The 22258-nt window shown below is 43.2% G+C and overlaps 1 long non-coding RNA gene across 2 annotated transcripts in view; it reads left to right on the forward strand.

Moving 5' to 3' along the window:
• LOC144761543 (uncharacterized) overlaps positions 1-22258 on the forward strand; it is a 174062-nt gene that overhangs the window by 19863 nt on the left and 131941 nt on the right. For both annotated transcript variants that reach the window (XR_013595777.1, XR_013595778.1), the window contains exons 2-3: positions 12915-13055; positions 18855-18995. This is a non-coding gene — a long non-coding RNA (uncharacterized LOC144761543). The remainder of the gene's footprint in view (positions 1-12914; positions 13056-18854; positions 18996-22258) is intronic.

Below are 22258 nucleotides of genomic sequence, written 5' to 3' on the forward strand. Positions count from 1 at the left end.
GTCCCTTAATTACATGGATAACTGCTGGGATGGAGAGCTTGCCATGCGTGAGGGTGGCGTCAAACTTGCCCAAGCATTGGAGAGGTTTCTTCACCATCCAGGTGTAGACGCGGACGGGCGCGAAATGCAAACGTGGTTTGGGGTCCATACGGTCATGTTCGGCAACTGATATGTAGTTGAGCGATGCTCCGCTGTCCATCATGAACTTGGCGGCATGGTTGCCCACTTTGATGTTGAGGCGTGGATAACGTTTGAACTGATCATGGTCAGCAAAGTTGACATATTCGGTGGTGTAGGATGAATGCCTGGATGAGGACGATCTTGAGTCTCTTGATGGAGAACGACGGTCCCATCGGGAACGCCGAGAGTCGTGACTGGAGTGGGAGGACGTGGGAGATCTAGGAGGCTCTTCTTGAACTGCTCTGATGTGATGACGCTTGGCCTCCGATCGTGAGGGCCGCTGCGACCCATCCTGTCTGTCACCGTCGTTGCGTTGTTCTTTGTGGTAGTCCCCACACATGGCCTCAAAGTGGTTGGACCGTCCACATTTTCTGCACTGTTGGCCCATGGCGGGGCAGGAGTCGATGTGAGGGTAGTCGTATCCACACCTGAAACATCGCCTCGTGCGTTCAGGTCGGCGATCTCTCCTTTCGGATACTTTCCTCCTGTAGTCCGGGCGTCGCCTGGGCGAGTACTTGGAGCGCCGCGATCTGTCTCGCGGGTGACGTCTTCCACTGTCGCGCCGATCCTGTCGTCCCTGCCGTCTCTCAGTGATACGGTTGGCGTGTTCACGGCTGGTACTGGGTCCTGTTTCAATTTCCGCCGCATTTTCTTCAGCTTGGTCGTACAGTCGGGAGTTTTCTTCGATCTCTGCTAGTTCCTGTGGTTTTCTCAGCAGTCGCCGTCTCAGCGACTCCGAGTGACACCCAGTGATTATTTGCGATTTGATGGCTGCATCCGGCGAGAAGTTGGTAAAGTCACAATGTTGGGACTGCCGCCGCAGTCGATGTATGAAGGAACTCAGTGGTTCTTCCTTTCCCTGGCGCTGCTGGTGGAACTTGTGTCTCTCATAGTCGACGTTTCTCTTATGCAGAAAACGGTTATTTAGAACAGTTCTTACTTTATCATAGGTGTCACCATCTGTGGCTGGGATCTCTCGTACGATCTTACTTATTTCACGCCCCCCTAGATTGCGAAGGGCTATGATCTTGTCTTTGTCTGGTTCAATTTTGGACCCTTCAATATAGTCCTCGAAGTCCTCTAGCCATTCTTGCCATTTTAGTCCCATGCTGCTTCCTGTTGTGACTGTTAGTGGTTCAGGTGCTCGTAAATGCGTGCCACTCTGAACCTCCTTTTGCGCGGGAGGGTTAGACATCTTGACGGTGGGTCTTCTGGTGCTTATCTCCGATTTTGTTTCACTGACTGGTGTGCTTTTCCCAGGATTGTCCTATTGTGGCTGACAATGCTTGTTTACGTCTCTTTTCCTTTTATATTTGGGTCCGCTTGGTTCTCTGCCACAGCCGGAAAATTTTCACTATTGGGGCTCGTCTCCGGCTCTTGCCTGACTCAAAGATGGCCGCCACACAATGACTAAGGAGCCTGTCCTCTCACTTGCCTGACTCCAAGATGGCCGCCACCAGTCATCCACGAGGTCTGAGCTCCTCTTCCCTCTCAGTCACACTTGGTCTCTTTCAGGACTCACCGAGGGTCTTTTCTTCCAGCAGCTAGGATTTTGCAGTTCCCTTTCACCTTCTGGCCACTTTCCACCACTCAGGTAGGCTGGCGCAGGTTCTCGCGTCTTGCTTGCCGCAGCGTGCTGTTTCCCACGCATCGGGGGTAAGACCCGGTGTCGGCAGAATCAGCGCTCTTGTCCCGGCGCCTCTGCGAGTTTCGCTTGCTTCCCGCTGCGCTTCTCACTTGAGCGGGACACTTCAGGAAGGCGGGGTAGGCTCCCGATCTCTTTCCTCTCGATTCCCTGCTTCGGGGCAGACTCCCAGAATTGGCGCGAGCGGAGCGCCGGGCACCAAAGGGGCAGCGTCTTACTTTGCGCTGCTCTGACGTGGCCACACACGATCTCCTGGTCGCGGGCACCTTCTCCACCGCTGGCCTCGGGCTGGAGGCGGCGGCAATCACAGGGCTCAGACGTCGCGGGCAGCGGTCGCGTCTGGCCGGTGTCCTGGCCGGGTCAGCTTCTTGTCTTGCTCTCTAGTGCTACGAGTGGGTCACCTTATCCCACCTTCGTCGCCAGCTGTAGTGTCCTACTACAAATAACACACGGACGCGGTGGTATCAATTCAACCCCTTTATTCTCTGCGTCTACTTCGTTCCCCGTCCCTACTCTAACTGCCCTTTCCTGTCCTGTCCCCTCCTCTTCCCCTCTGCCCACCTAGCTCCGCCCACCCCAGCTACTGGACTGCTAACTTCGTTACATCAGGCACCTTCTCCACCAAATGTAACATCTTTGCATTCCGATTCACTCCCTCCGTACTCGCTCCTACCATCATATCTCATAAACAAAGGGTTATTCTACGTAACGAAGCAAAAGTGCTTGCACCTGCAACAGAAAGGTGTGAGAAAGCAACCTTGCACGCACAAAATATTGCAATTGGAAATTCAACTGAGAACGGAACTTTCCCAAGGAAAATACATTTCAAGTCTACTGCGTATAGTCAAGCTAAGAAAATACAGTTATGCCTCTACTAGCATTTTCATGTCTCAGGCCTTTACACGTTTAAATGCACTTCTAACATAACATCCTAAGCATTACATTCAAAATCATTCCGAAGGCATTATTTCATTGCATTTCTAAAGCATCACTTTTACATGTGTCAGAACATTACGCCATTTCATTAATAAGCAACCTACACGTGCAACTTTAATATGGCACGCTAATCCTTAATGCAACATTTCACACATGAAGCAGTAACCTCTGCGTTACTTAAGGCATATTCTTGGTTAAAACACTACATTAGACTTCAAATGATATGAGCACACTTCTACATCTTGCAGTACTCTTGATTAGATCTACATTTCTAATAGTCACACGTTAATACAGTCCTCTAAATATGTGGGTGCTGACTATCCGTGAATATGATGCACCCCTACAAATTTCAGAATAACATGGCACTCTATCAGTTCCCCCTTTGATGACCTGTGTTATCACCAAACTACACCATCCTTGGGGAAAGAACCGACTTAAACAGAACTTGTTGCCATTTTTCCTCTCCTGAGCAACTCCATGTTTTTAAGGTTCTGATATTGACTGTCCTGCAGTCTCTCCATTTGCCTCTCCTGCACTCTCAATGATCTCTCAAGCCTGCTGGACTTATACCACTTGTAAGCCCTAATCAAGCCCCACAATCCAATCACACATGCCACAACTATAATAAGAGGTTTCAACACATGGTCAAGGAATCCTTTTCCTAAGCTCACAAACCAACCTCCTACCTGACTAAATCCTTTACCAACTTTTTCCCACACACCTTCACAAGTCAAATCTTCTATCTCATGATGGATCGTAGTAATGTTACTTATGTACTTTTCCAGATCCTTCCTGTTGTCTGGAATATACATGCAACATTCCTGGACATTCAAAAGTTTACAGACTCCTCCCTCTTTTGCTAGAAGGACATCTAAAGCAAGACAATTTTGCAAAACCATGGTCCTTATCGACAACATCTCTCCTTCAACCAACACCAATGATTTAGCCGTATTCATTGACAATTCATCCACAACAGTCGCCAACTGTCTGATCTTCACATCATTCAAGATTACTCCTAGTCCTGGTATCACTGCTTCAAAAATATCTCCAACTATTGCTGCGGCACTTTCACCTCGTTTCACTCATCCATGCTGTCCTCCTTCTAAATGCTCCAAATACTCCGCTTGATACATCTTGGGGAAAATGATCGCTAAATAACACGTTTCATACCATTTCGCAGGCAATCTCACATAGGCATATCTCCCACAAACAAAATACACAGTTAGAATCACTTGCACCACACTCTACAAAAAGTCCTTTGCAGAATCTTCCAATGTGAAGATTTGATCACGCGTGGTCTGTCCCACATTAACATTCTCATAATATTTCTGTGGACGCCTTATGCTTAACTTCCCTTTCTGTACTTCATCTAGAGCTATAGGACCATAACTACCCTTCGATTTGTGCAGCCTCTCCTCATCTGTCCAATCCACTTTATCTTGCCCTGAATCTTGCAACTGCTTTTGTTTCCGGTATCTATCTTCTACTTTATCTACAAACTTCTTCTCTGTGTCCGACAACCTACATGTCAGATTATGGCGATGAGCATAAACTGTATCTAACTCTACAGTGGGTATGAAATATTTCCTAAGCCAATCTTCTGATTTGTAATAATCATACTTATTTAAATGCTTGTGGGCAGGTACTTCAGCAAACACTGCATCATAATTCAAAAAGAAGTACTCAAAACGATTACGTCCATAGAAAATACTAAGCAACAAACTACATGAAATACCATATGTCAGCGGGAGATGATGGTATCTAATACCCTCATCCACTGACGCAGGCAACTGCATACACACATAGCAATCATTCTCATCCATTGCATCAATATACTCATACAGCAATTCTGCATACGCATTGAACTTAAAGTCACTTCTAGACAGATCTATGTGAAATCTACGACTCTCCTCTAGTAGCAAAGCTTTTTCATCTCCTATTTTGACCTCTTTCTCACTAGGATCCCCTGTACCTCCACTGCCTACTCATGTGGTGCTGAATATGAAACTACAACTATTAGAACTATGAAGAGTATCACTCCTCCTACAAGTGTACCGACTTTACATCTAGCCCTACGATTTGGGTTTCCAGCCTCCACGGTCTCAGAAATATTTTCAGCTTCTTGGTTCAGCACTAAACGCTCAAAAGTCGCTTTTCTCCTTCTTCAGATACTTGTAAACCAACTCAAACCACACCTCAGAAAGCTGGAGGTCCCCTTTTTGTTTCAGTCCTCTATTTACACCATACAAAAAGACAACCTTATTCCTTCACTGACCTCTGTGGAAAGTCCCTATATTTCTTCTTCTTCCACTCGGACCTAGGTTATCTGTTTCAGCTTATTTACAACAAAGTTTCTTTTTAATCCAAAATCAGATTTGCTCCAACAGCTTCCAGAACATGCTGCAAAAGTTCAAGACGAAGAACAATAGATTTGTGAGATGGTATTTCAGTTCCAAACGTAGGAAATATCAGTCTATTGAGAATCAGATTACAAATTCTGCTCAATATCAGGGGAATCGGGACTGTGATGGTCAGTACTCCTTCGATTTCAAGTCCTGGCACCAACAACACCACGTCCAGTTTCATGTTAGGACTGGTACTCACCACTGTCACTGCTCTCAGTTTTCCCGATCTCAGTACTCCTGGCATCAGTCACAACGTATGACCACTCTGGAGTTGCGTATTTCCGGCAAGGCACTCTCGTTCATCTTGACCTCCTCAGACCTCCACGAGCTTGCCCTTTTTTGCCTTCATCTAATTCAGAGTCTTCAGACACTGGAGCAAGATCCATCTCAGGGACCAGTGTCAAGTTCAGTTGCCTCTGTCTTTCCGGCCACCGCTCTTCTGCTCTGCTGGTTCTCCTACTCTCTTCTTGCTCACCCTGCTCACAACCACTCTCATCTGGGTCTGATTCTGGACCACTTTCAAGCAACTTCCCCTTTCGGAGGCAGTTTCAGGGTCGCTTTTGTTGTGACCCTCCTCGGCTTGGTCTGGTGAACAACCAGCTTCTTCAGCCACCCTCACAGCTTGGCTTGTCCCCTCCTGTGGCCCTGCCACTTCAGCTGGATTTTCAATTGGGAGAGGAGCTGTTTCTTCCAAGGGTGCTGGAACTTGATGGGTGTGGGAAACATGGACCCAGTTTGGCAGTCCACCACACTTCACTGCAGTGTTTGTTACCAGTATGACCTGGTAAGGGCCTCTCCAACGAACATCCAGGCAGCTCTTTCTCACGTGCTTCTGAACCAGTATCCAGTCCCCCGGACTCAGGTCATGACAGAGATCACTTGAAGCTGGAACCACAGCAGCCTGCACCTGATGGGACACAGAACTGATGACATCAGCGAGTCCCTTGCAATAATCAAGAATCAGATCATCTGTGATGCTAATCAAGGCTGTCGTTTGCCCCGCTGGTAATCTCATAGCCCTCCCCATCAGCCCTTCATGAGGTGAAAGAACTGTTCTCCTGTCAGGGGTACTGCGAATGCTCATCAACACCAGAGACAATGCATCAGGCCACTTCAGAGACGTAGATGAACACACCTTTGCCATGCAAGCTTTCAAAGTCCTATTGATCTGCTCCACTATCCCAGAAGCCTCTGAAAGATAACTACAATGGAGTCTCTGATTAACATTCAGTGCTGTGCAAAGCATCTTCATGAGTTCACTATGAAAGTGTGTTCCTCTGTCCGATTCCAAAGAGGTTGGAATCCCAAATCTAGGTATGAGTTCCCTCAGCAACAGTTTAGCTACTGTAAATGTGTCGCACCTGCGTGTTGGGTAAGCTTCCACTCACCTTGAAAATACCCACACCACTACCAAGATGTACCTCAGCCCATTGCACCTAGGAACTCGATAAAGTCCAACTGTATCCTATTAAAAAGTCCTCCCGACCCCCCAATGTGACTCATTGTGACCACAGTTTTCTTTCCAGCATTCATTTGTTGGCATGTAACACACCTCCGACACACAGCCTCAGCCACTGCATGAAATCGCAGATTATACCACGTCTGTCTGAACGCTCACACCAAGGCATCTCTTCCCAAATGCACCGCACCATGAATCTGTCTTGCCATCAGGTTCAATAAATGATCTGGCAACACTGCTCTACCATCACTTGAGACCCAATTGTCCACATCTCCTTTCATGCAGCCTGAATTGGTCCACACATTCTTCTCCTGATCGGAAACCTGTTCCTGCAGGCACTTGAGAGCTCATCTCTATTATCTGCCATGGCTAACATCATGTTGAACTCGGTTCTCTCTTGGCTCCCTTCTATGTGTCTTTCAGTAAAAGAACAACCCTGTTCAGCACAGAAACGTGTAACTTCATCCGCATAGCGGTTTCCAAGTGACACAAAATCTGTCTCTTTTCCATGAGCCGTGCACTTTACAGCAGCAATCTCTTTGGGGTGCTGCAAGGCTTCTAGAAGCAACCTCACAAATTCCCCATTCTGGATGGGTGATCCAGACGATGTCATGTACCCTCTCTGGGACCATAGCTGTCCGAAATCATGAACCACACCAAATCCGTACTGCCTGTCATTGTAAATGGTCATTCGAATCTGGTCTGCTGCCAAGCAGGCATGAGTCAAAGCAATGATCTCAGCTACCTGAGCGGAGTATACTCCTTCCAAGTACACTGCTTCAACCACTCCCATAATGGTGCATATAGCAAATGCTGCTCTCAACTGGGCGATATTATCCCTTAAGCATGAACCATCCACAAAGAAAATCTCATCATGGTCAGGCAATGGTTCATCAACAATGTCAGGTCTCGGTTTGGTGCAAAGTTCAGTCTCATCAAGACAATCATGGTCCGTACAATCTTCATCAAATGTGTTTGGCAATGGCATCAATGTTGGAGGATTCAAAACAGAACACCTCCTAAGGGTCACATTCTCCGCAGCAAGAATGACTTGCTAGTAGAGTGTGAGCCTATTATTAGTCAGGTGCCGTGTCTTGGTCCTTGTCATCAACAGTTCAGCAAAATGAGGAACATACACAGTTAACTGATGACCCATAACAATACTTTCACATCTCTCAAAGCTGACACCCATTGCAGCAACAGATTTGAGACATCAGGGCAACGCTGAAGCTACTGGATCTAAAGTAGCTGAAAAGTAGGCAACTGGTTCACAACAGAATAATGAAAAAGGTATGTTGTAGTCAGGCATTCCCAGTGCCGGAGCACGACAAAGGTCCTCTCTCAACTCTAGGAACGCCTTCTTACAGTCATTGTCCCATGGTACCAGATCACTCACATCCTTGTGTGTCAGTCTCTGCAAGGGTTTTGCCTTCAACGATAAATTGGCAATCCACTGACGTCAGTAGCCAACCATCCCTAGAAACATTCTGACTTCCCTCTGTGTATAGGGCACCGTCATTTTCATGATTGCTTCAATTCTGTCAGGTGACACCTTCCTCTTGCCTTTTTCTATTTGGTGACCCAAGTACTGCACCTCGTTCAAACAGTACTGTAACTTATTTGGCAACACCTTGTGTCCATTCTCTGCCAAATGATTCAGCAAGGCAATGGTATCAATCATACATGCATCTTAAGTCTCTGACGCCACAAGGAGATCGTCTATATACTGAACGAGAACAGAGTTCTGGGGCAGTACAAGACTCTCAAGATTTTTTTTCAAAATCTGAATAAAGATCGATGAACTCTCTGTATACCCCTGTGGGATATGACACCACGTTAAAACGCGGTTTTCCAGCTTAAATGCAAAAAGAAATTGTCTCTCCTCGTGCAAAGGCATCAAGAAGAACGCCTGACAAAGATCAATCACAGTGAACCATTCTGCTTCACATGGATGCGGTACCACTGGACAACATGGAACAACTATGGTGTTAATCCTGCATAAATCCTGCACAATCCTAAATTTCCTGCTTGGTTTCTGCAATCCCATAATAGGTGATTTACATTGACTGCCCATTACTTCCTTCTGAATCCATTGCTTGATCATGGACTCAATCACAGGCTTTAGCCCTGCAATCATTTCTGGTGTCAAATTGTACTGAGGCGTCCTCTGGAATTCAACATTCTCCTTAATCTGAATCTTAACTGGCTCAACTCCTTTAATCAAGCCTATGTCCTCGCCTGTAAAGTCCCACACTTTCTGTGAGATTGAGTCTCTCAAATCAAGTGGAAGTTCTTCCACTGTCAGCACGGGGTGCATTTCTATGCACAAGTGCTGATTCGTAACCTTAAAGGTAGCATCATCATCGTTGGTCTTTAGTTCCACTCCCTTGGGGGTGCAATAGATGGTACAATTAAGTTTGCACAAGAGATCTCTTCCTAACAAGCAAACAGGGCTCGAATCACACACCACAAATTGATGTCTATCCCTAAATGTTCCTATCTTCACAGGAATCCGCTCAGTCAGAGGGTTTGTCATTTTCCTATTTGCGACACCTACAACTTGTTTTGATTGTCCTGATAGGGGTAGGTTGGGGACTACTGCAGATCTCACAGTAGAACAGGTAGCACCAGTATCAACCAGAAATATGGTAGGGGGACCATCAACATCAGCTTCCACAAATGGTCCCCTGTGGTCTACCTCCAAGACTGCCCCAAGTGTGCAGTCTCCCTCCCCCCTCAGGCACACCCATGCCAACTGGTCTAGGTAACAATCGTCGCTGTCATCAAAAAGAGGCATCTGCTGGTAGGTCCGGGTCCCTGTTGGGATCCTCGGTGGCTGGGGAACCTGTACTCGTGGAGCCAAAGTCACACCTTTCATCGACCTTGGCTTCATTACTGTCGTAGTTACCTCAGGCGCCTGCACTTGTACTACTTCTTCCTCCTGCTGTAACTGATTCGCAGGATTCAAGGGACACTCGCGTCTCCAGTGACTCTTACTCAAAGGAAAGAAAAGGTTACTCTGTCCCTACTCTAACTTTAAGGTGACATCCCTACTTAGCATCCCTTCCAGGCAAGAGAAATTATGTCAGCAGCGAAGGCTTCCTAAGAAGCACACTCACTGTCTTCAGGTAAGTAGCCTAAGCTACTGAGCTTCGTTCTAAGATGCTGCTTCCTGCTTCCCACTCCTCGAAGTCTACTATTCTGCTCTCATCTCTGTTCTGCCCGCTACAAGACTAACCCCCACCCTCCGGGTACTGCCCCTAATACAAAATCCCAAAAACAGTAGACACGCCTTAAACACACCCCCTTTAGGCAGGTGCTTGCTCCTGGATTTTTCCACCAGGCTCCAACTCCATCCAAAAACCGTTGCTGTGTCCTTGGGTCCCAGGCACCTTCTCCGCCAAATGTAACATCTTTGCATTCCGATTCACTCCCTCCGTACTCGCTCCTACTATCCTAACTCCTAAACAAAGGGTTATTCTACCTAACGAAGCAAAAGTCCTTGCACCTGCAACAGGAACGTGTGAGAAAGCAGCCTTGCACACACACAATATTGTAATTCGAAATTCAACTGAGAATGGAGCCTTCCCAAGGAAAATACATTTCAAGTCTACTTAGTATAGTCAAGCCAGGAAAATACAGTTAGGCCTCTACTAGCATTTTCATGTCTCAAGCCTTTACACGTTTAAATGCACTTCTAACATAACATCCTAAGCATTACATTCTACATCATTCCAAAGGCATTATTTCATTGCATTTCTAAAGCATCACTTTTACATGTGTCAGAACATTACGCAATTTCATTAATAAGCAACCTACACGTGCAACTTTAATATGGCACGTCAATCTTTAATGCAACATTTTACACATGAAGCAATAACCTCTGCATTACTTAAGGCATATTCTTGGTGAAAACACTACATTAGTCTTCAAATGATATGAGCACACTTCTACATCTTGCAACACTCTTGATTAGTTCCGCATTTCTAATAGTCACACGTTAATACAGTCCTCTAAATATGCGGGTGCTGACTACCCGTGAATATGATGCTCCCCTACAAATTTCAGAATAACACGGCGCTCTATCAATGTGATTGAAAGTACTGAAGGGGAAAACATCATCCCTTCTTTGTTTTGTTTTCAGTCCCCTATCCTGGTAGGCAGAGAAGGTATTTGTTTTGGTACATGTATTGCATTTCAAGTCTGGTTTTGAAGTCATATTGTGATTAGTGGAATTAGTTTTGTGTTGTGTTAGGTTTAGATTACAATAGTTGCATGTTTAAATAAGCCAGCGATTACTGCTTATGGAGGAGACTTTACACACAGCATAATATGCTGATGGGCCATGGGTTACATACATATATATGGAATGGGATAGAATTACTGTTGACAATAAAAAAGCTACCATTTCTTATGTATGGTTCATCTGAAGTCAGAAATACTGAGATTCTGAGGTGTACCATATTTTAGATGAAACCACAGTCTAGACTTGCATAGTTTGAAGCCTTGAATGACTTGGATTACTTGGTGAATAAGAGAACACATACCAAAATGGTAATAGGACAGCTTGATAAAGCTGTTAACCATTGGATGAATCTAAGATTACGTTTATGGAAGAAGACATGGAGGTAGGAAGTACTAGAGACTATAGGAGGTTTCCCGGCGACTTCCTGAAGAGTCAGACAAAAAGAATGCTAAACATGACAGAAAGAAGAAAGAGACAGAAAATAATGAAATTGACTCAGAAGATGAATTTATGAACAGGTTGTTTACTGAAGTGAGACCACCTCAGTATAATGAGGCACATGTTTAAGCATAAGTGCAGGAGGTAGGAGCAGGATAGCCAAGTATCAGGAAGTACCTCATTCAACTTCAACTTCAAAAGATGAGTTGGGTGGAAATCAATTCTTTCAATCTTCTAGGAGATTTGGAATTAATAGGGGTCACAGGAGGAGGTGATAGAGACAAAATTTCAAATTATAATAAAGAGGAATATGGATATATTTGAGTGCCAAAGCAGGAAAACATGCTCCTCAAGCATTTGGAAAATGTCAGGTATTGGCAAGAAGTCCTAAAGTGGGTTTGACACAAAAGATCATTTGAGAATCAAATATGACAGGCTGCCTAGGAGAATATTACTGAACCAGAACACCCATAAAATTGACAGAGACGATTATTAAACTGGAAGACTTGACAACGTTTCAAGAGGAATGGACAAACCAACCAGATAAGCTTGAGGACTGTAGAGAGATTAAAAGAAGAATAGTAGAAGAGTGATTGATTCTGAGCGTGAAGTGATGGTTAAAAAAGGGTTTCTGTTGGTTGGGAGAAGGACAGGGAGGAGCATAGGTGCATGTACCCTGGTTAAAAAGATATCCCTACAGATTTACTAAGAATTTTCCAGTCCCCAGGGAGGAGCCCAACAAGTGGTTCTGTCAAAGCCCAGCTCACCGGAGTTTCTGTTCAGTTCTGATGGAGGTTGAAGACAGTCCGACCCCACCCTGAAACTGCTTGTTCCAGCACACTAGTTTTAGACAGTGCACTAAGAAACAGAAGCTCAAGGGAAGGGGGGAAGTGGATAAAATAAAAAAAGAGAGACAACACCGTTCTTGAGTTTCCACTGCTAAAATCTGCGGCCCTCTCTGAATTCTGTAGAAACTGGTGCCTAATGAAACATAAACAAAGAACAGGTAAGTGCAACCTATTCCTAAATGTGTTCCTGACTATCCCTTTATCTATTAGAAATTCTCTTCTAAAAGTACCTCTTGGATCCTGGTCTCTAGCTTCCAGGTTTGGAATGTGTTACTGTTCTGGGATGCGCTTTCTATTACCGTAAAGCTTCTATAAAATTAAACGAATACCATTATCAGAATTACCAATATCAAACATTCACCTTAATATAACTAAAGCCTAAATTCTTAATAGCAAACTCACTTTTCACACGTTTCCAGAATTTTTATAAAACAAATACTGTACTTTTACATCAAAATACAACAGGTAATTTGAGCAAGTCCTTGATTTACTGTTTGCCTTGCTGTCAACAGTTTCCACTGTTCGATTCTTAAAAGTTCCATGTAAAACAATGTTTATTTCACAAAGTTCCACAAAGTATTCTTGTAACAAAGGGTTTGAATCACAATGTTCGTGGAAGGTATCTTGTTCCAAAATGTCTATACACGAATCCAGAAATCGCTGTCAAAGATCTTTCAGGTAATAAAAAGTTTTGCACTTACTTGTTGCTGGAAAGGGATACTGATCAGTCTAACCTTGTCCTCTTTCTCTTTTGCAGGTCGATTGTATTGGACAGGAGAGGGGCTGAGGCAAGGAGGAGCCGGAAACCGGAAGAAGGAAGAGCCAGCAGCCGCGCCCGTTGAAGCCGATGAAGGTCTGTAGAGAGCAGGAGTGCCAGCGCCGAAGGATCTGTTCTCAGGTAAGCAGGAGGTAGATGAGCACAAGCACTGGGTGAGGCTCGGGGGCTGCCTTTTATAGACAGGGCTGGGTGTGGTTCGAAGAGCTGGGTGTGGTTCGAAGAGCTGGGTGTGGTTCTCACATGCTGCACATGTTCTTAAAAGGTCTGTAGAGCTTCAGTTATTATGCAAATGAGTTGAATTAACACATGGCCTAGGGAGGGGTGCTCTAAAGAAGCCTTGGTAAAAGCAAGGTCCAATGTGTAAACAAGACAGCAATGTCCAAGCTTGTGAGTACATTGAGCAACATACACAGAAGCCTAAGGGGGGGGGGGGCAGAGATAACAAGAAAGGCTTTCAATAGTATGTTTAAAAGAGAGCTATTACAGAGACCACTAATGCAATGAGAGGGAACATGCTCTTTGCTGTGCACAAACCCTAACAGTCGCCCCCCTCAAAGGCCCTCCTACTGGACGGGGTTTCCCTGGATTTTTTAGATAAAACTGTCAAATCAACCGTGGGGCATGTACATAGGACGCTGGTTCTCATGAATTCTCAGTTTCGTCATATCCTTTCCATTCTACTTAATAAAACAGACGTCCATGAATTCTTTTTGCGTCTTTTATGCTTTTCACTTCATATTCTAGATTTCCCTTAATTGGTATGGGTGGAGGTGGTGATTCGGGTCGGGTTTTTTGGTTGTACGGCTTAAGCAAGGACACATGGAATGTGGTATGTTCTGGGTATTCTTTTGGTAAGTCCAATTTTACTGTTACCGGGTTTACTATGGCAGTTATACTAAAGGGTCCAATGAAACATGGTTGCAGCTTTCGGGATCCCTCTAGATGTAGGTTCTTTGTGGAGAGCCATACCTTGTCACCGATTTTATACATTGGGGCCTCAGATCTGTGTTTGTCTGCTTGTCTTTTCATGCTTTCTTTGTACTTTAATAAATGTTTCCTGGCCTTGTCTTGATTGTCACCTAAGCTCGTTAGTCTATCCGTTACTGTAGGCAACAGGGAATCTTCTAACAAAATGGGTATAGCTCTTGGATGATACCCCTGCATGAAATAGAATTGTGAGTAAAGTAGAGCTGCATGTTCAGTATTATTATAAACAAACTCCGCTACAGGGAGAGCTTCCAACCATTCACTAGAATAATCAGCCAATAAACAACGTAGCGTTTGAAGTAAGGTTTGGTTCAGTTTGTCCATCTGTTTCTGGACGGAAAGCAGTGGATAATGCCACATCTATTTTCAGTTTTTCACATACATTTTTCCAAAATCTAGAGTTGAACTGGCTACCTCGGTCTGACACCACTTTGCTTGGCAAACCATGTAAACGCACAATTTCTCTTATAAAAATATCGGCAAATTCTGCCGCAGTTGGCAATTTCCGTAATGGTACAAAATGTGCCATTTTAGATAAAAAAAATTCACTATCACTAACACTGTTGTGAAGGATTTTACTGGTGGTAAACCTACAATAAAGTCTACACTCACAGTGTGCCAAGGTTGTTTGGGTGATGGAATTGGTATTAACAAGCCGTCAGGGGCCTTATGAGAAGATTTATATCTTGCACAAATTGGACAGGTAGTGACAAATTGCTTAATGTCCTTACTCATATTGTCCCACCAAAAGTGTTTTCGCACATTTTCCAGGGTTTTTACCCAGCCAGGATGACCTGCCAACGGTGAGGCGAGATGCCAAATTATCACCTGTGTTTGTAATTCTGTGGTGGGCACTAACAGCAAGTTGTCGTGATACAATAAACCTCATTGTATTGTTTTATGGGAATCCTTTAACCAATCTTGAGGTGCTATTTGCATGTGTGCATTATATAAATCTGTGATGAAATCCTTCTGTTGTACTGGTGCCAAAAGTTTTTGGGGAGGAATAATGGGTTCTCCTATTTTGTCTTGTTTCATGTCTGAGGTATGTCCGTATCTAGATAACACATCAGATTGAATTTGTTGTGCACCTGGTCTATAGGTTATAACGAAGTCAAATGTACTAAAAAAATTTAACCAGCGCATCTGACGTGGTGTTAGTGCTTTAAGTGATCCAAAAAACTGTAGGTTCTTATGGTCAGAAAAGATGATAACAGGGTACTTGGATCCCATTAAATGGTGCCTCCATTCAGAAAAGGCTACTTTGATAGCTAATAGTTCTCTTTCAGCCACAGTGTAATTTTGTTCAGCTGGTAATAACTTTTTGGAATAGAAGGCTATAGGATGTAATTGGCCATCTACTGCATCTCGTTGAGAGAGAACTCCTCCTAAAGCTACTTGTGAAGCATCCGCTTCAACAAAAAATGGGAAGTCAGGATCAGGATGTTTCAGAATTGGGGCTGAAGTGAACTTTTGTTTCAGGGGTTGAAAGGCGTGTGCCGCCTCATCAGTCCAAAGAAATCGTTGACCTTTCCGCAACAAGGTGGTTATTGGGGCCACAATGTCTGAAAAATGAGAAATAAACCTCCTATAAAAATTGGCGAAACCAGAAATTTCTGAACATCTTTTACAGATGATGGTCTGGCCAATCAGTAATAGCACTGATTTTCTTTATATCTATAGTTATTCCTTGAGGTGACAGGCAGTATCCTAAAAAGTCCACCTTGCTGACATTAAAAGTACACTTTTCTAATTTAGCAAAAAGATGATTTTCTTTTAACTTTGATAATACTGCACAAACATATTGGGTATGTTCTTCCGGGTTCTTAGAGTAAATGAGGATGTCGTCTATGTATACTATGACAAAAACGTCCAGGAATTCATGTAGGACCTCATTTATAAAGAATTGAAAGGCCTCAGGGGAATTACACAACCCAAAGGGCATTACTGTTTACTCAAATAGACCAAACTTTGTCTTGAAAGCTGTCTTACACTCATCCCCCTCTTTTATTCGGACCAGGTGGTAAGCTCCCCTCAGATCTAGTTTAGTGTATACAGTAGAATGTCTTAATTGATCCAACAACACAGGTATTAGAGGAAGAGGATATTTTTTTTTTTATTGTAGCCTTATTTAGTCCTCTATAGTTGATACACGCGCGCAGGGATTTATCCGGCTTTGGGATAAAAAAGAGTGGAGATGACACCAGAGTTGTGGAATTTTAGATGAACCCAGACTGTAGTAGGTCGTCTAGGTAGGTTCTTAAATATTTGGTCTCTTCGTCAGTCAAAGCATATAATCTGTTATTAGGTAAAGGGGCCCCTGGGATAAGATCTATACGGCAGTGGGGGCAGCACACTAGCCTTCACTGGATCAAAGACGTCTTTAAAGTCAGAATATTCAGGAGGGAGACTTGGTTCGTCTTGTGTAACACTAGCACAGTGTATTACTGTGCTCTGTTCTGTACCTGCTTCTTGATAGCAATTGGTTCTACAGAAAGAGGAATCCAAAGTAACTGTTCTATTCACCCAATCAATTTTTGGGTTATGAGTTGTTAACCAGGGTACCCTGAGAATCAAGCAAAAATTAGGGGTATCTATCAGATCAAAGCTAATCACCTCTGTGTGCCCGTTTTGACAGACCATAACAAGTCGACTTGTTTGTTTTGTGATTAATCCAGAGGTCAATTCTGACCCATCCACTGCATATACTGCTTCTGGACAAGGCTTTAGGCAAATAGGACGACCTAATGTTTTAGCTAACTTATTATCCACAAAATTTCCTGTCGCTCCTGAGTCCAGTAGGACAGGGAGAGAATGTCTAACTTGGGTAGTAACAATTAAAAAGATCTGAATTATGAAATGTCTAGGTATGTGGTGTACCATGAAGGCTGCAGAATTAGAGGTTTGATTAAGATGTTTTCTCGAACAAGTAACCTCCTCCCTTGTCGAGCTTAATCGTTTCCCGATTCAGTTGAGGAGGTTGAGGAAACAGCACCCTTTCGTGAAGTTTTAGGTTTTACTGGACATTCTCTGGCAAAGTGACCTGCCTTGCCACAATATAAACATAATTGAAGTTTTCTCTTTCTTTCTTTTTCCTCTGATGTGAGTGGACCTCTGAGTGTCCCTATTTGCATAGGCTCAGGTTCAGGGAGTTTATTATCTGTGTCTTTCTTCTCGTGTCTAATAAAAGTTAACCGTGATTCCAGTTTGGATTTATCTCCCTTTCTTTCTCCTAGTCTGTGTTCCAATTTCACGACTAAATCTACAAAGTCAGAATAGTCTTCTGGCAAATCAACGATATGAGCCTGCGCGTCTTTTAACTCGTCTCTCAAACCTTTATAAAAAAGGGAGACACGCTTTTCTTATGGCCACCGTGTCTCGGTGAGTAAACGATTAAAACTAGTGAGATAGGTCAATAAATCCTTGTTACCTTGTTTAAGATTTAAAAGCTCATTATCACTTGCCGGCATGAAAGTGTGTTTTGCAAAAAGGCTGGTCATAGTACGTTTAAATTGATTCCAACTATGGAGGATGGGATCATCTCTATCCACGAAAGGAATTGACCAATCGGCTGCTGTGCCACCCAAATAAGACAAGACGAATGCCACTTTCGTAGCATCAGTAGGGAACTGTTGTGGCTTACAAACGAAGTGTAATTGACATTGATTGATAAAAACATGGAATTTGTTACTATCTCCATACAAACGTTCAGGTGCTGCTAAAGGCACAGCATTAGGAACATTAACAGTAACCTCAACTGGGGGAGGCAAAGTTGTATGTTTTGATCGCGCCCCTGTCTCTGAGGAAGTTTTAAACAAAGGCGTAAAAGCTGTGTTCCACTGAGATCCCCTAGGTTTATACCTGCTTAAATCCTGTTTTAAAGAGGTGTTCTCCATCTTTAATTTCTCTATTTCCTCTTGCATATGTTGCAAGATGCCAGACACTGATTCATTATGGGCCAAGTCCTCATTTAGGGCCTGCGCCATATCCGTGGCGCCAATGCCCTCAATTTCTTCTCCGGCATTCATCGTCCAAGAGAACTGAATATTTTAAGGCTTGTGCTTCTGTCAAAGCCCAGCTCACCTGAGTTTCTGTTCAGTTCTGATTGAGGTTGAAGACAGTCCGACCCCACCCTGAAACTGCTTGTTCCAGTACACTAGTTTTTGACAGTGCACTAAGAACCAGAAGGTCAAGGGAAGGGGGGAAGTGGATAAAATCAAAAAAGAGAGACAACACCGTTCTTGCGTTTCCACTGTTGAAGTGGTGCTAAAATCTGGGGCCCTCTCTGAATTCTGTAGAAACTGGTGCCTAATGAAACATAAACAAAGAACAGGTAAGTGCAACCTATTCTTAAATGTGTTCCTGACTATCCCTTTATCTATTAGAAATTCTCTTCTAAAAGTACCTCTTGGATCCTGGTCTCTAGCTTCCAGGTTTGGAATGTGTTACTGTTCTGGGATGTGCTTTCTATTACCGTAAAGCTTCCATAAAATTAAACGAATACCATTATCAGAATTATCAATATCAAACATTCACCTTAATATAACTAAAGCCTAAATTCTTAACAGCAAACTCACTTTTCACACGTTTCCAGAATTTTTATAAAACGAATACTGTACTTTTACATCAAAATACAGCAGGTAATTTGTGCAAGTCCTTGATTTAATGTTTGTTTTGCTGTCAACGGTTTCCACTGTTCGATTCTTAAAAGTTCCATGTAAAACAATGTTTATTTCACAAAGTTCCACAAAGTATTCTTGTAACAAAGGGTTTGAATCACAATGTTCGTGGAAGGTATCTTTTTCCAAATTGTATATACACGAGTCCAGAAATCGCTGTCAAAGTTCTTTCAGGTAATAAAAAGTTTTGCACTTACATGTTGCTGGAAAGGGATACTGATCAGTCTAACCTTTTCCTCTTTCTCTTTTGCAGGTCGATTGTATTGAACAGGAGAGGGGCTCAGGCAAGGAGGAGCTGGAAACCGGAAGAAGGAAGAGCCAGCAGCCGCGCCCGTTTAAGCCGATGAAGGTCTGTAGAGAGCAGGAGTGCCAGCGCCGAAGGATCTGTTCTCAGGTAAGCGGGAGATAGACGAGCACAAGCACTGGGTGAGGCTCGGGGGCTGCCTTTTATAGACAGGGCTGCGTGTGGTTCGAAGAGCTGGGTGTGGTTCGAAGAGCTGGGTGTGGTTCGAAGAGCTGGGTGTGGCTCAAAGAGCTCTGTGTGGTTCTCACATGCTGCACATGTTCTTGAAAGGTCTGCAGAGCGTCAGTTAATATGCACATGAGTTGAATTAACACATGGCCTAGGTAGGGGTGCTCTAAAGAAGCCTTGGTAAAAGCAAGGTCCAATGTGTAGACAAGACAGCAATGTCCAAACTTGTGAGTACATTGAGCAACATACACAGAAGCCTAAGGAAGGTGGCTGAGATAACAAGAAAGGCTTTCAATAGTATGTTTAAAAGAGAGCTATTACAGAGACCACTAGTGCAATGAGAGGGGACATGCTCTTTGCTGTGCACAAACCCTAACAGGTATACAGAGGTTTGGAAAGTGATTGTGAGAGAACGTTGGACATATATGGATGTATTATTTTTGATTGTTGTACCTTGAGATTTATTGACTGAGTGTAACACTATAATACAATGGCCAACAGAAGACCTGCAGAGAGAAGTCCCTCACAATATGCAATCTCCTGTTGTTAGGGAGAAATATAATATTGATATTGAGAATTTGAAAACCAAGCTTCCTCAGGAGAAAGCAAACTGTTCAAAGATTATGATAGTGACCCATGGTAAAATGATTGTGCATAATGTGAGAGATTATTGCAGATTTAAGGTCAAGACTCATGAAAGAGTGCTTTTCTGGATACATTTTGGCTATTTTTGTTGAAATTGTGGCAGGAGATTAGTTTGCATATTCAGCAAAGTTTGATCTATTGGCAGGCTAAATCTATGGAGGAGATCATGGCCTACGTAAAGTATTATATTGATTGTTCTGAAGCTAAGAGGAAAATGATGAAGCAGAAATTGTTGATGACTCAAATGAAGATTTCCAGACGCCTGGACAAGGCGGTTTCCAGGTTTCTGGCAGAAAATTAGTTTGCATATTCAGCAAAGTTTGATCTATTGGCAGGCCAAATCTATGGAGGAGATCATGGCATATGTAAAGTATTATATTGATAGTTCTGATGCTAAGAAGAAAATGACAAAGCAGAAATTGTTGATGGCTCAAATCCCTCTCGGCAAAAGAGATCCAAGTTTCAAATAAACAAGTTACTAACAAGTTATCAGGTAATGTGTAAAACTCCTACTCTAGGAATGCCAAGTTATGAGAAAGGCTTTAATTTTTTTGTCATGAGAGAGATGGGTGTGCACTTTCAGTCCTCATGCAGCATCAATGGACGGGGCAAAAACTACTGATTGCAAAAATCATATTTTTATGCTACACTGGGTGCAGTAGCCGCAGTGCACCTGGTCTATATGAAGAATGTGACAGCTGATTCCCTGGCAATTGTGCAAAGTGAAATGATTGTGATGGGGCACACATTTATTGTGCTGGTTCCTCATTCAGTTGAGACATAGCTGACATGCACCTGTGCTCACCATCGTACAAACAGTAATTTAACTAAATGTGAGAAAATAATACTGGCAGCAGAAAACATATCAATGAAATGCTGCAATACCCTGAATCCTTCAACACTTATGTCATTTCCTTGATAGGAAGTTGATAATAAAATGGATGAATTTGACCATGATTGTATAGATACAACTGAATTGTGCACCACTTGAATCGGCTGAATTTATTTTATTTGTGGATCGGTCTTGTCTGAGAGACCATTATAAAGCTCTTTAAGTGGCATATGTAGTCTGCACAATAATATATATTGTGGAAGCATCACACGTGTGTAATTTAACACCTGCACAAGTGGAAGAATGAATTGCAATTAAAAGAGCATGCTACAAAGGCAATGGATTGAGTGTTACAATCTATACAGAAAGTCAATATGGTTTTGGAGTGGCTCAACATTTTTAACAATTGTGGTCACAAAAAGTTTATTGACATCTGCTGGCACTCCAATAAAGAATGGATCACACATTATGTATTTATTAGAAAATATGCAGTTCCCAAAGAGGGTTGCTGTTGTTGAATCTGCTGCACACAAGTGTGTAGATGAAATTGTTTAAGCAGGAAACAATTATTCAGATGAAGTAGCAAAGTACTGTGCTCATGCGTCTGGGACATTGAGAATAAATAAAACATCAGAATGTGAAATAGATAGATTCAAACATTTCTTGTCTATGCCAGCTCAGTCACTTGAGGAATTGAGATAATTGCAGAATGAGGTACCAGAGAATGAAAAGAAAAATGAAAAAATGCAGGTTTTTAAAAAGATATACCATCTGGGTATCGATGGACGAAAGAGTTGTTTTGTCTGATTCTGTGTTTCTACAAATGGCAAGCTATGTTCATAAACCAACACATGCAGCATGTGATGGTTTGTTGTCACTGTTTAAGAAATACTGCTTTAATCCTTATTTCAGAGAGTTGTTGCAGATAATCTATGCCAACAGTGCATTATCTGCCTGCAGATGTATGCAGGTATGAAGATGAATGTTATCATGAGCCTTATAGGGAACTCTGAAAGATCCTTCTAAGATTACAGATAGATTTTCTTGAAATGACATCATACTATGGACTAGTTGGTTCCCCTCCAGACCGCATCTGGAGGGGAACCCACTAGGTGACATACAGTGAGGAAATCTCTCACCAAAATTTAGGAATACGAGTCACCCTGAGGCCCCTCCATGTCCATGGGGCACAATTTTGCTACCTAATATATACTACTTGACAATGTTCAATCATATGTATATATTCACGCATGCTTATTATTCGCAGCGTCATTTATTGTTAGATTGCCATACTTAGGTTAATTAGGAGTGGCGGACACAGGGCTGGCCCCTGTGTAGTCCTTACAAAGAGCTCTGGGGAATGCTCGAAACATGTTGACGAATACTAGGGTCACCTGACCCATTATAGCTAGGTCTTCCAGTATCCTACCTCATTTTTAGATATACCAACTAGGAGCAAGAATAAAATTATTTCGCCTACTAGCTAGGTATTTTTAACCCACCCTTGTCCACTCCACCACACCTTTTGCACCACACATAGTCTTCACAAAAGTGCTCCTACGTAATACCACAAGTCGTAGCACACCTCAGTTCATAGAGGACTGAGATGGCCCCTATGATGAAGCATGTCACCCTGGGGAAACCCTGGTGAGTGAGGGGACTCAAGAAAGAAAGTTTTCTTTCCTGCTGATTTTCTAACTCATATTGA

Source organism: Lissotriton helveticus, chromosome 6 (genome assembly GCF_964261635.1).
Source record: "Lissotriton helveticus chromosome 6, aLisHel1.1, whole genome shotgun sequence".
In the NCBI taxonomy this organism is placed as follows: Eukaryota; Metazoa; Chordata; class Amphibia; order Caudata; family Salamandridae; genus Lissotriton; species Lissotriton helveticus.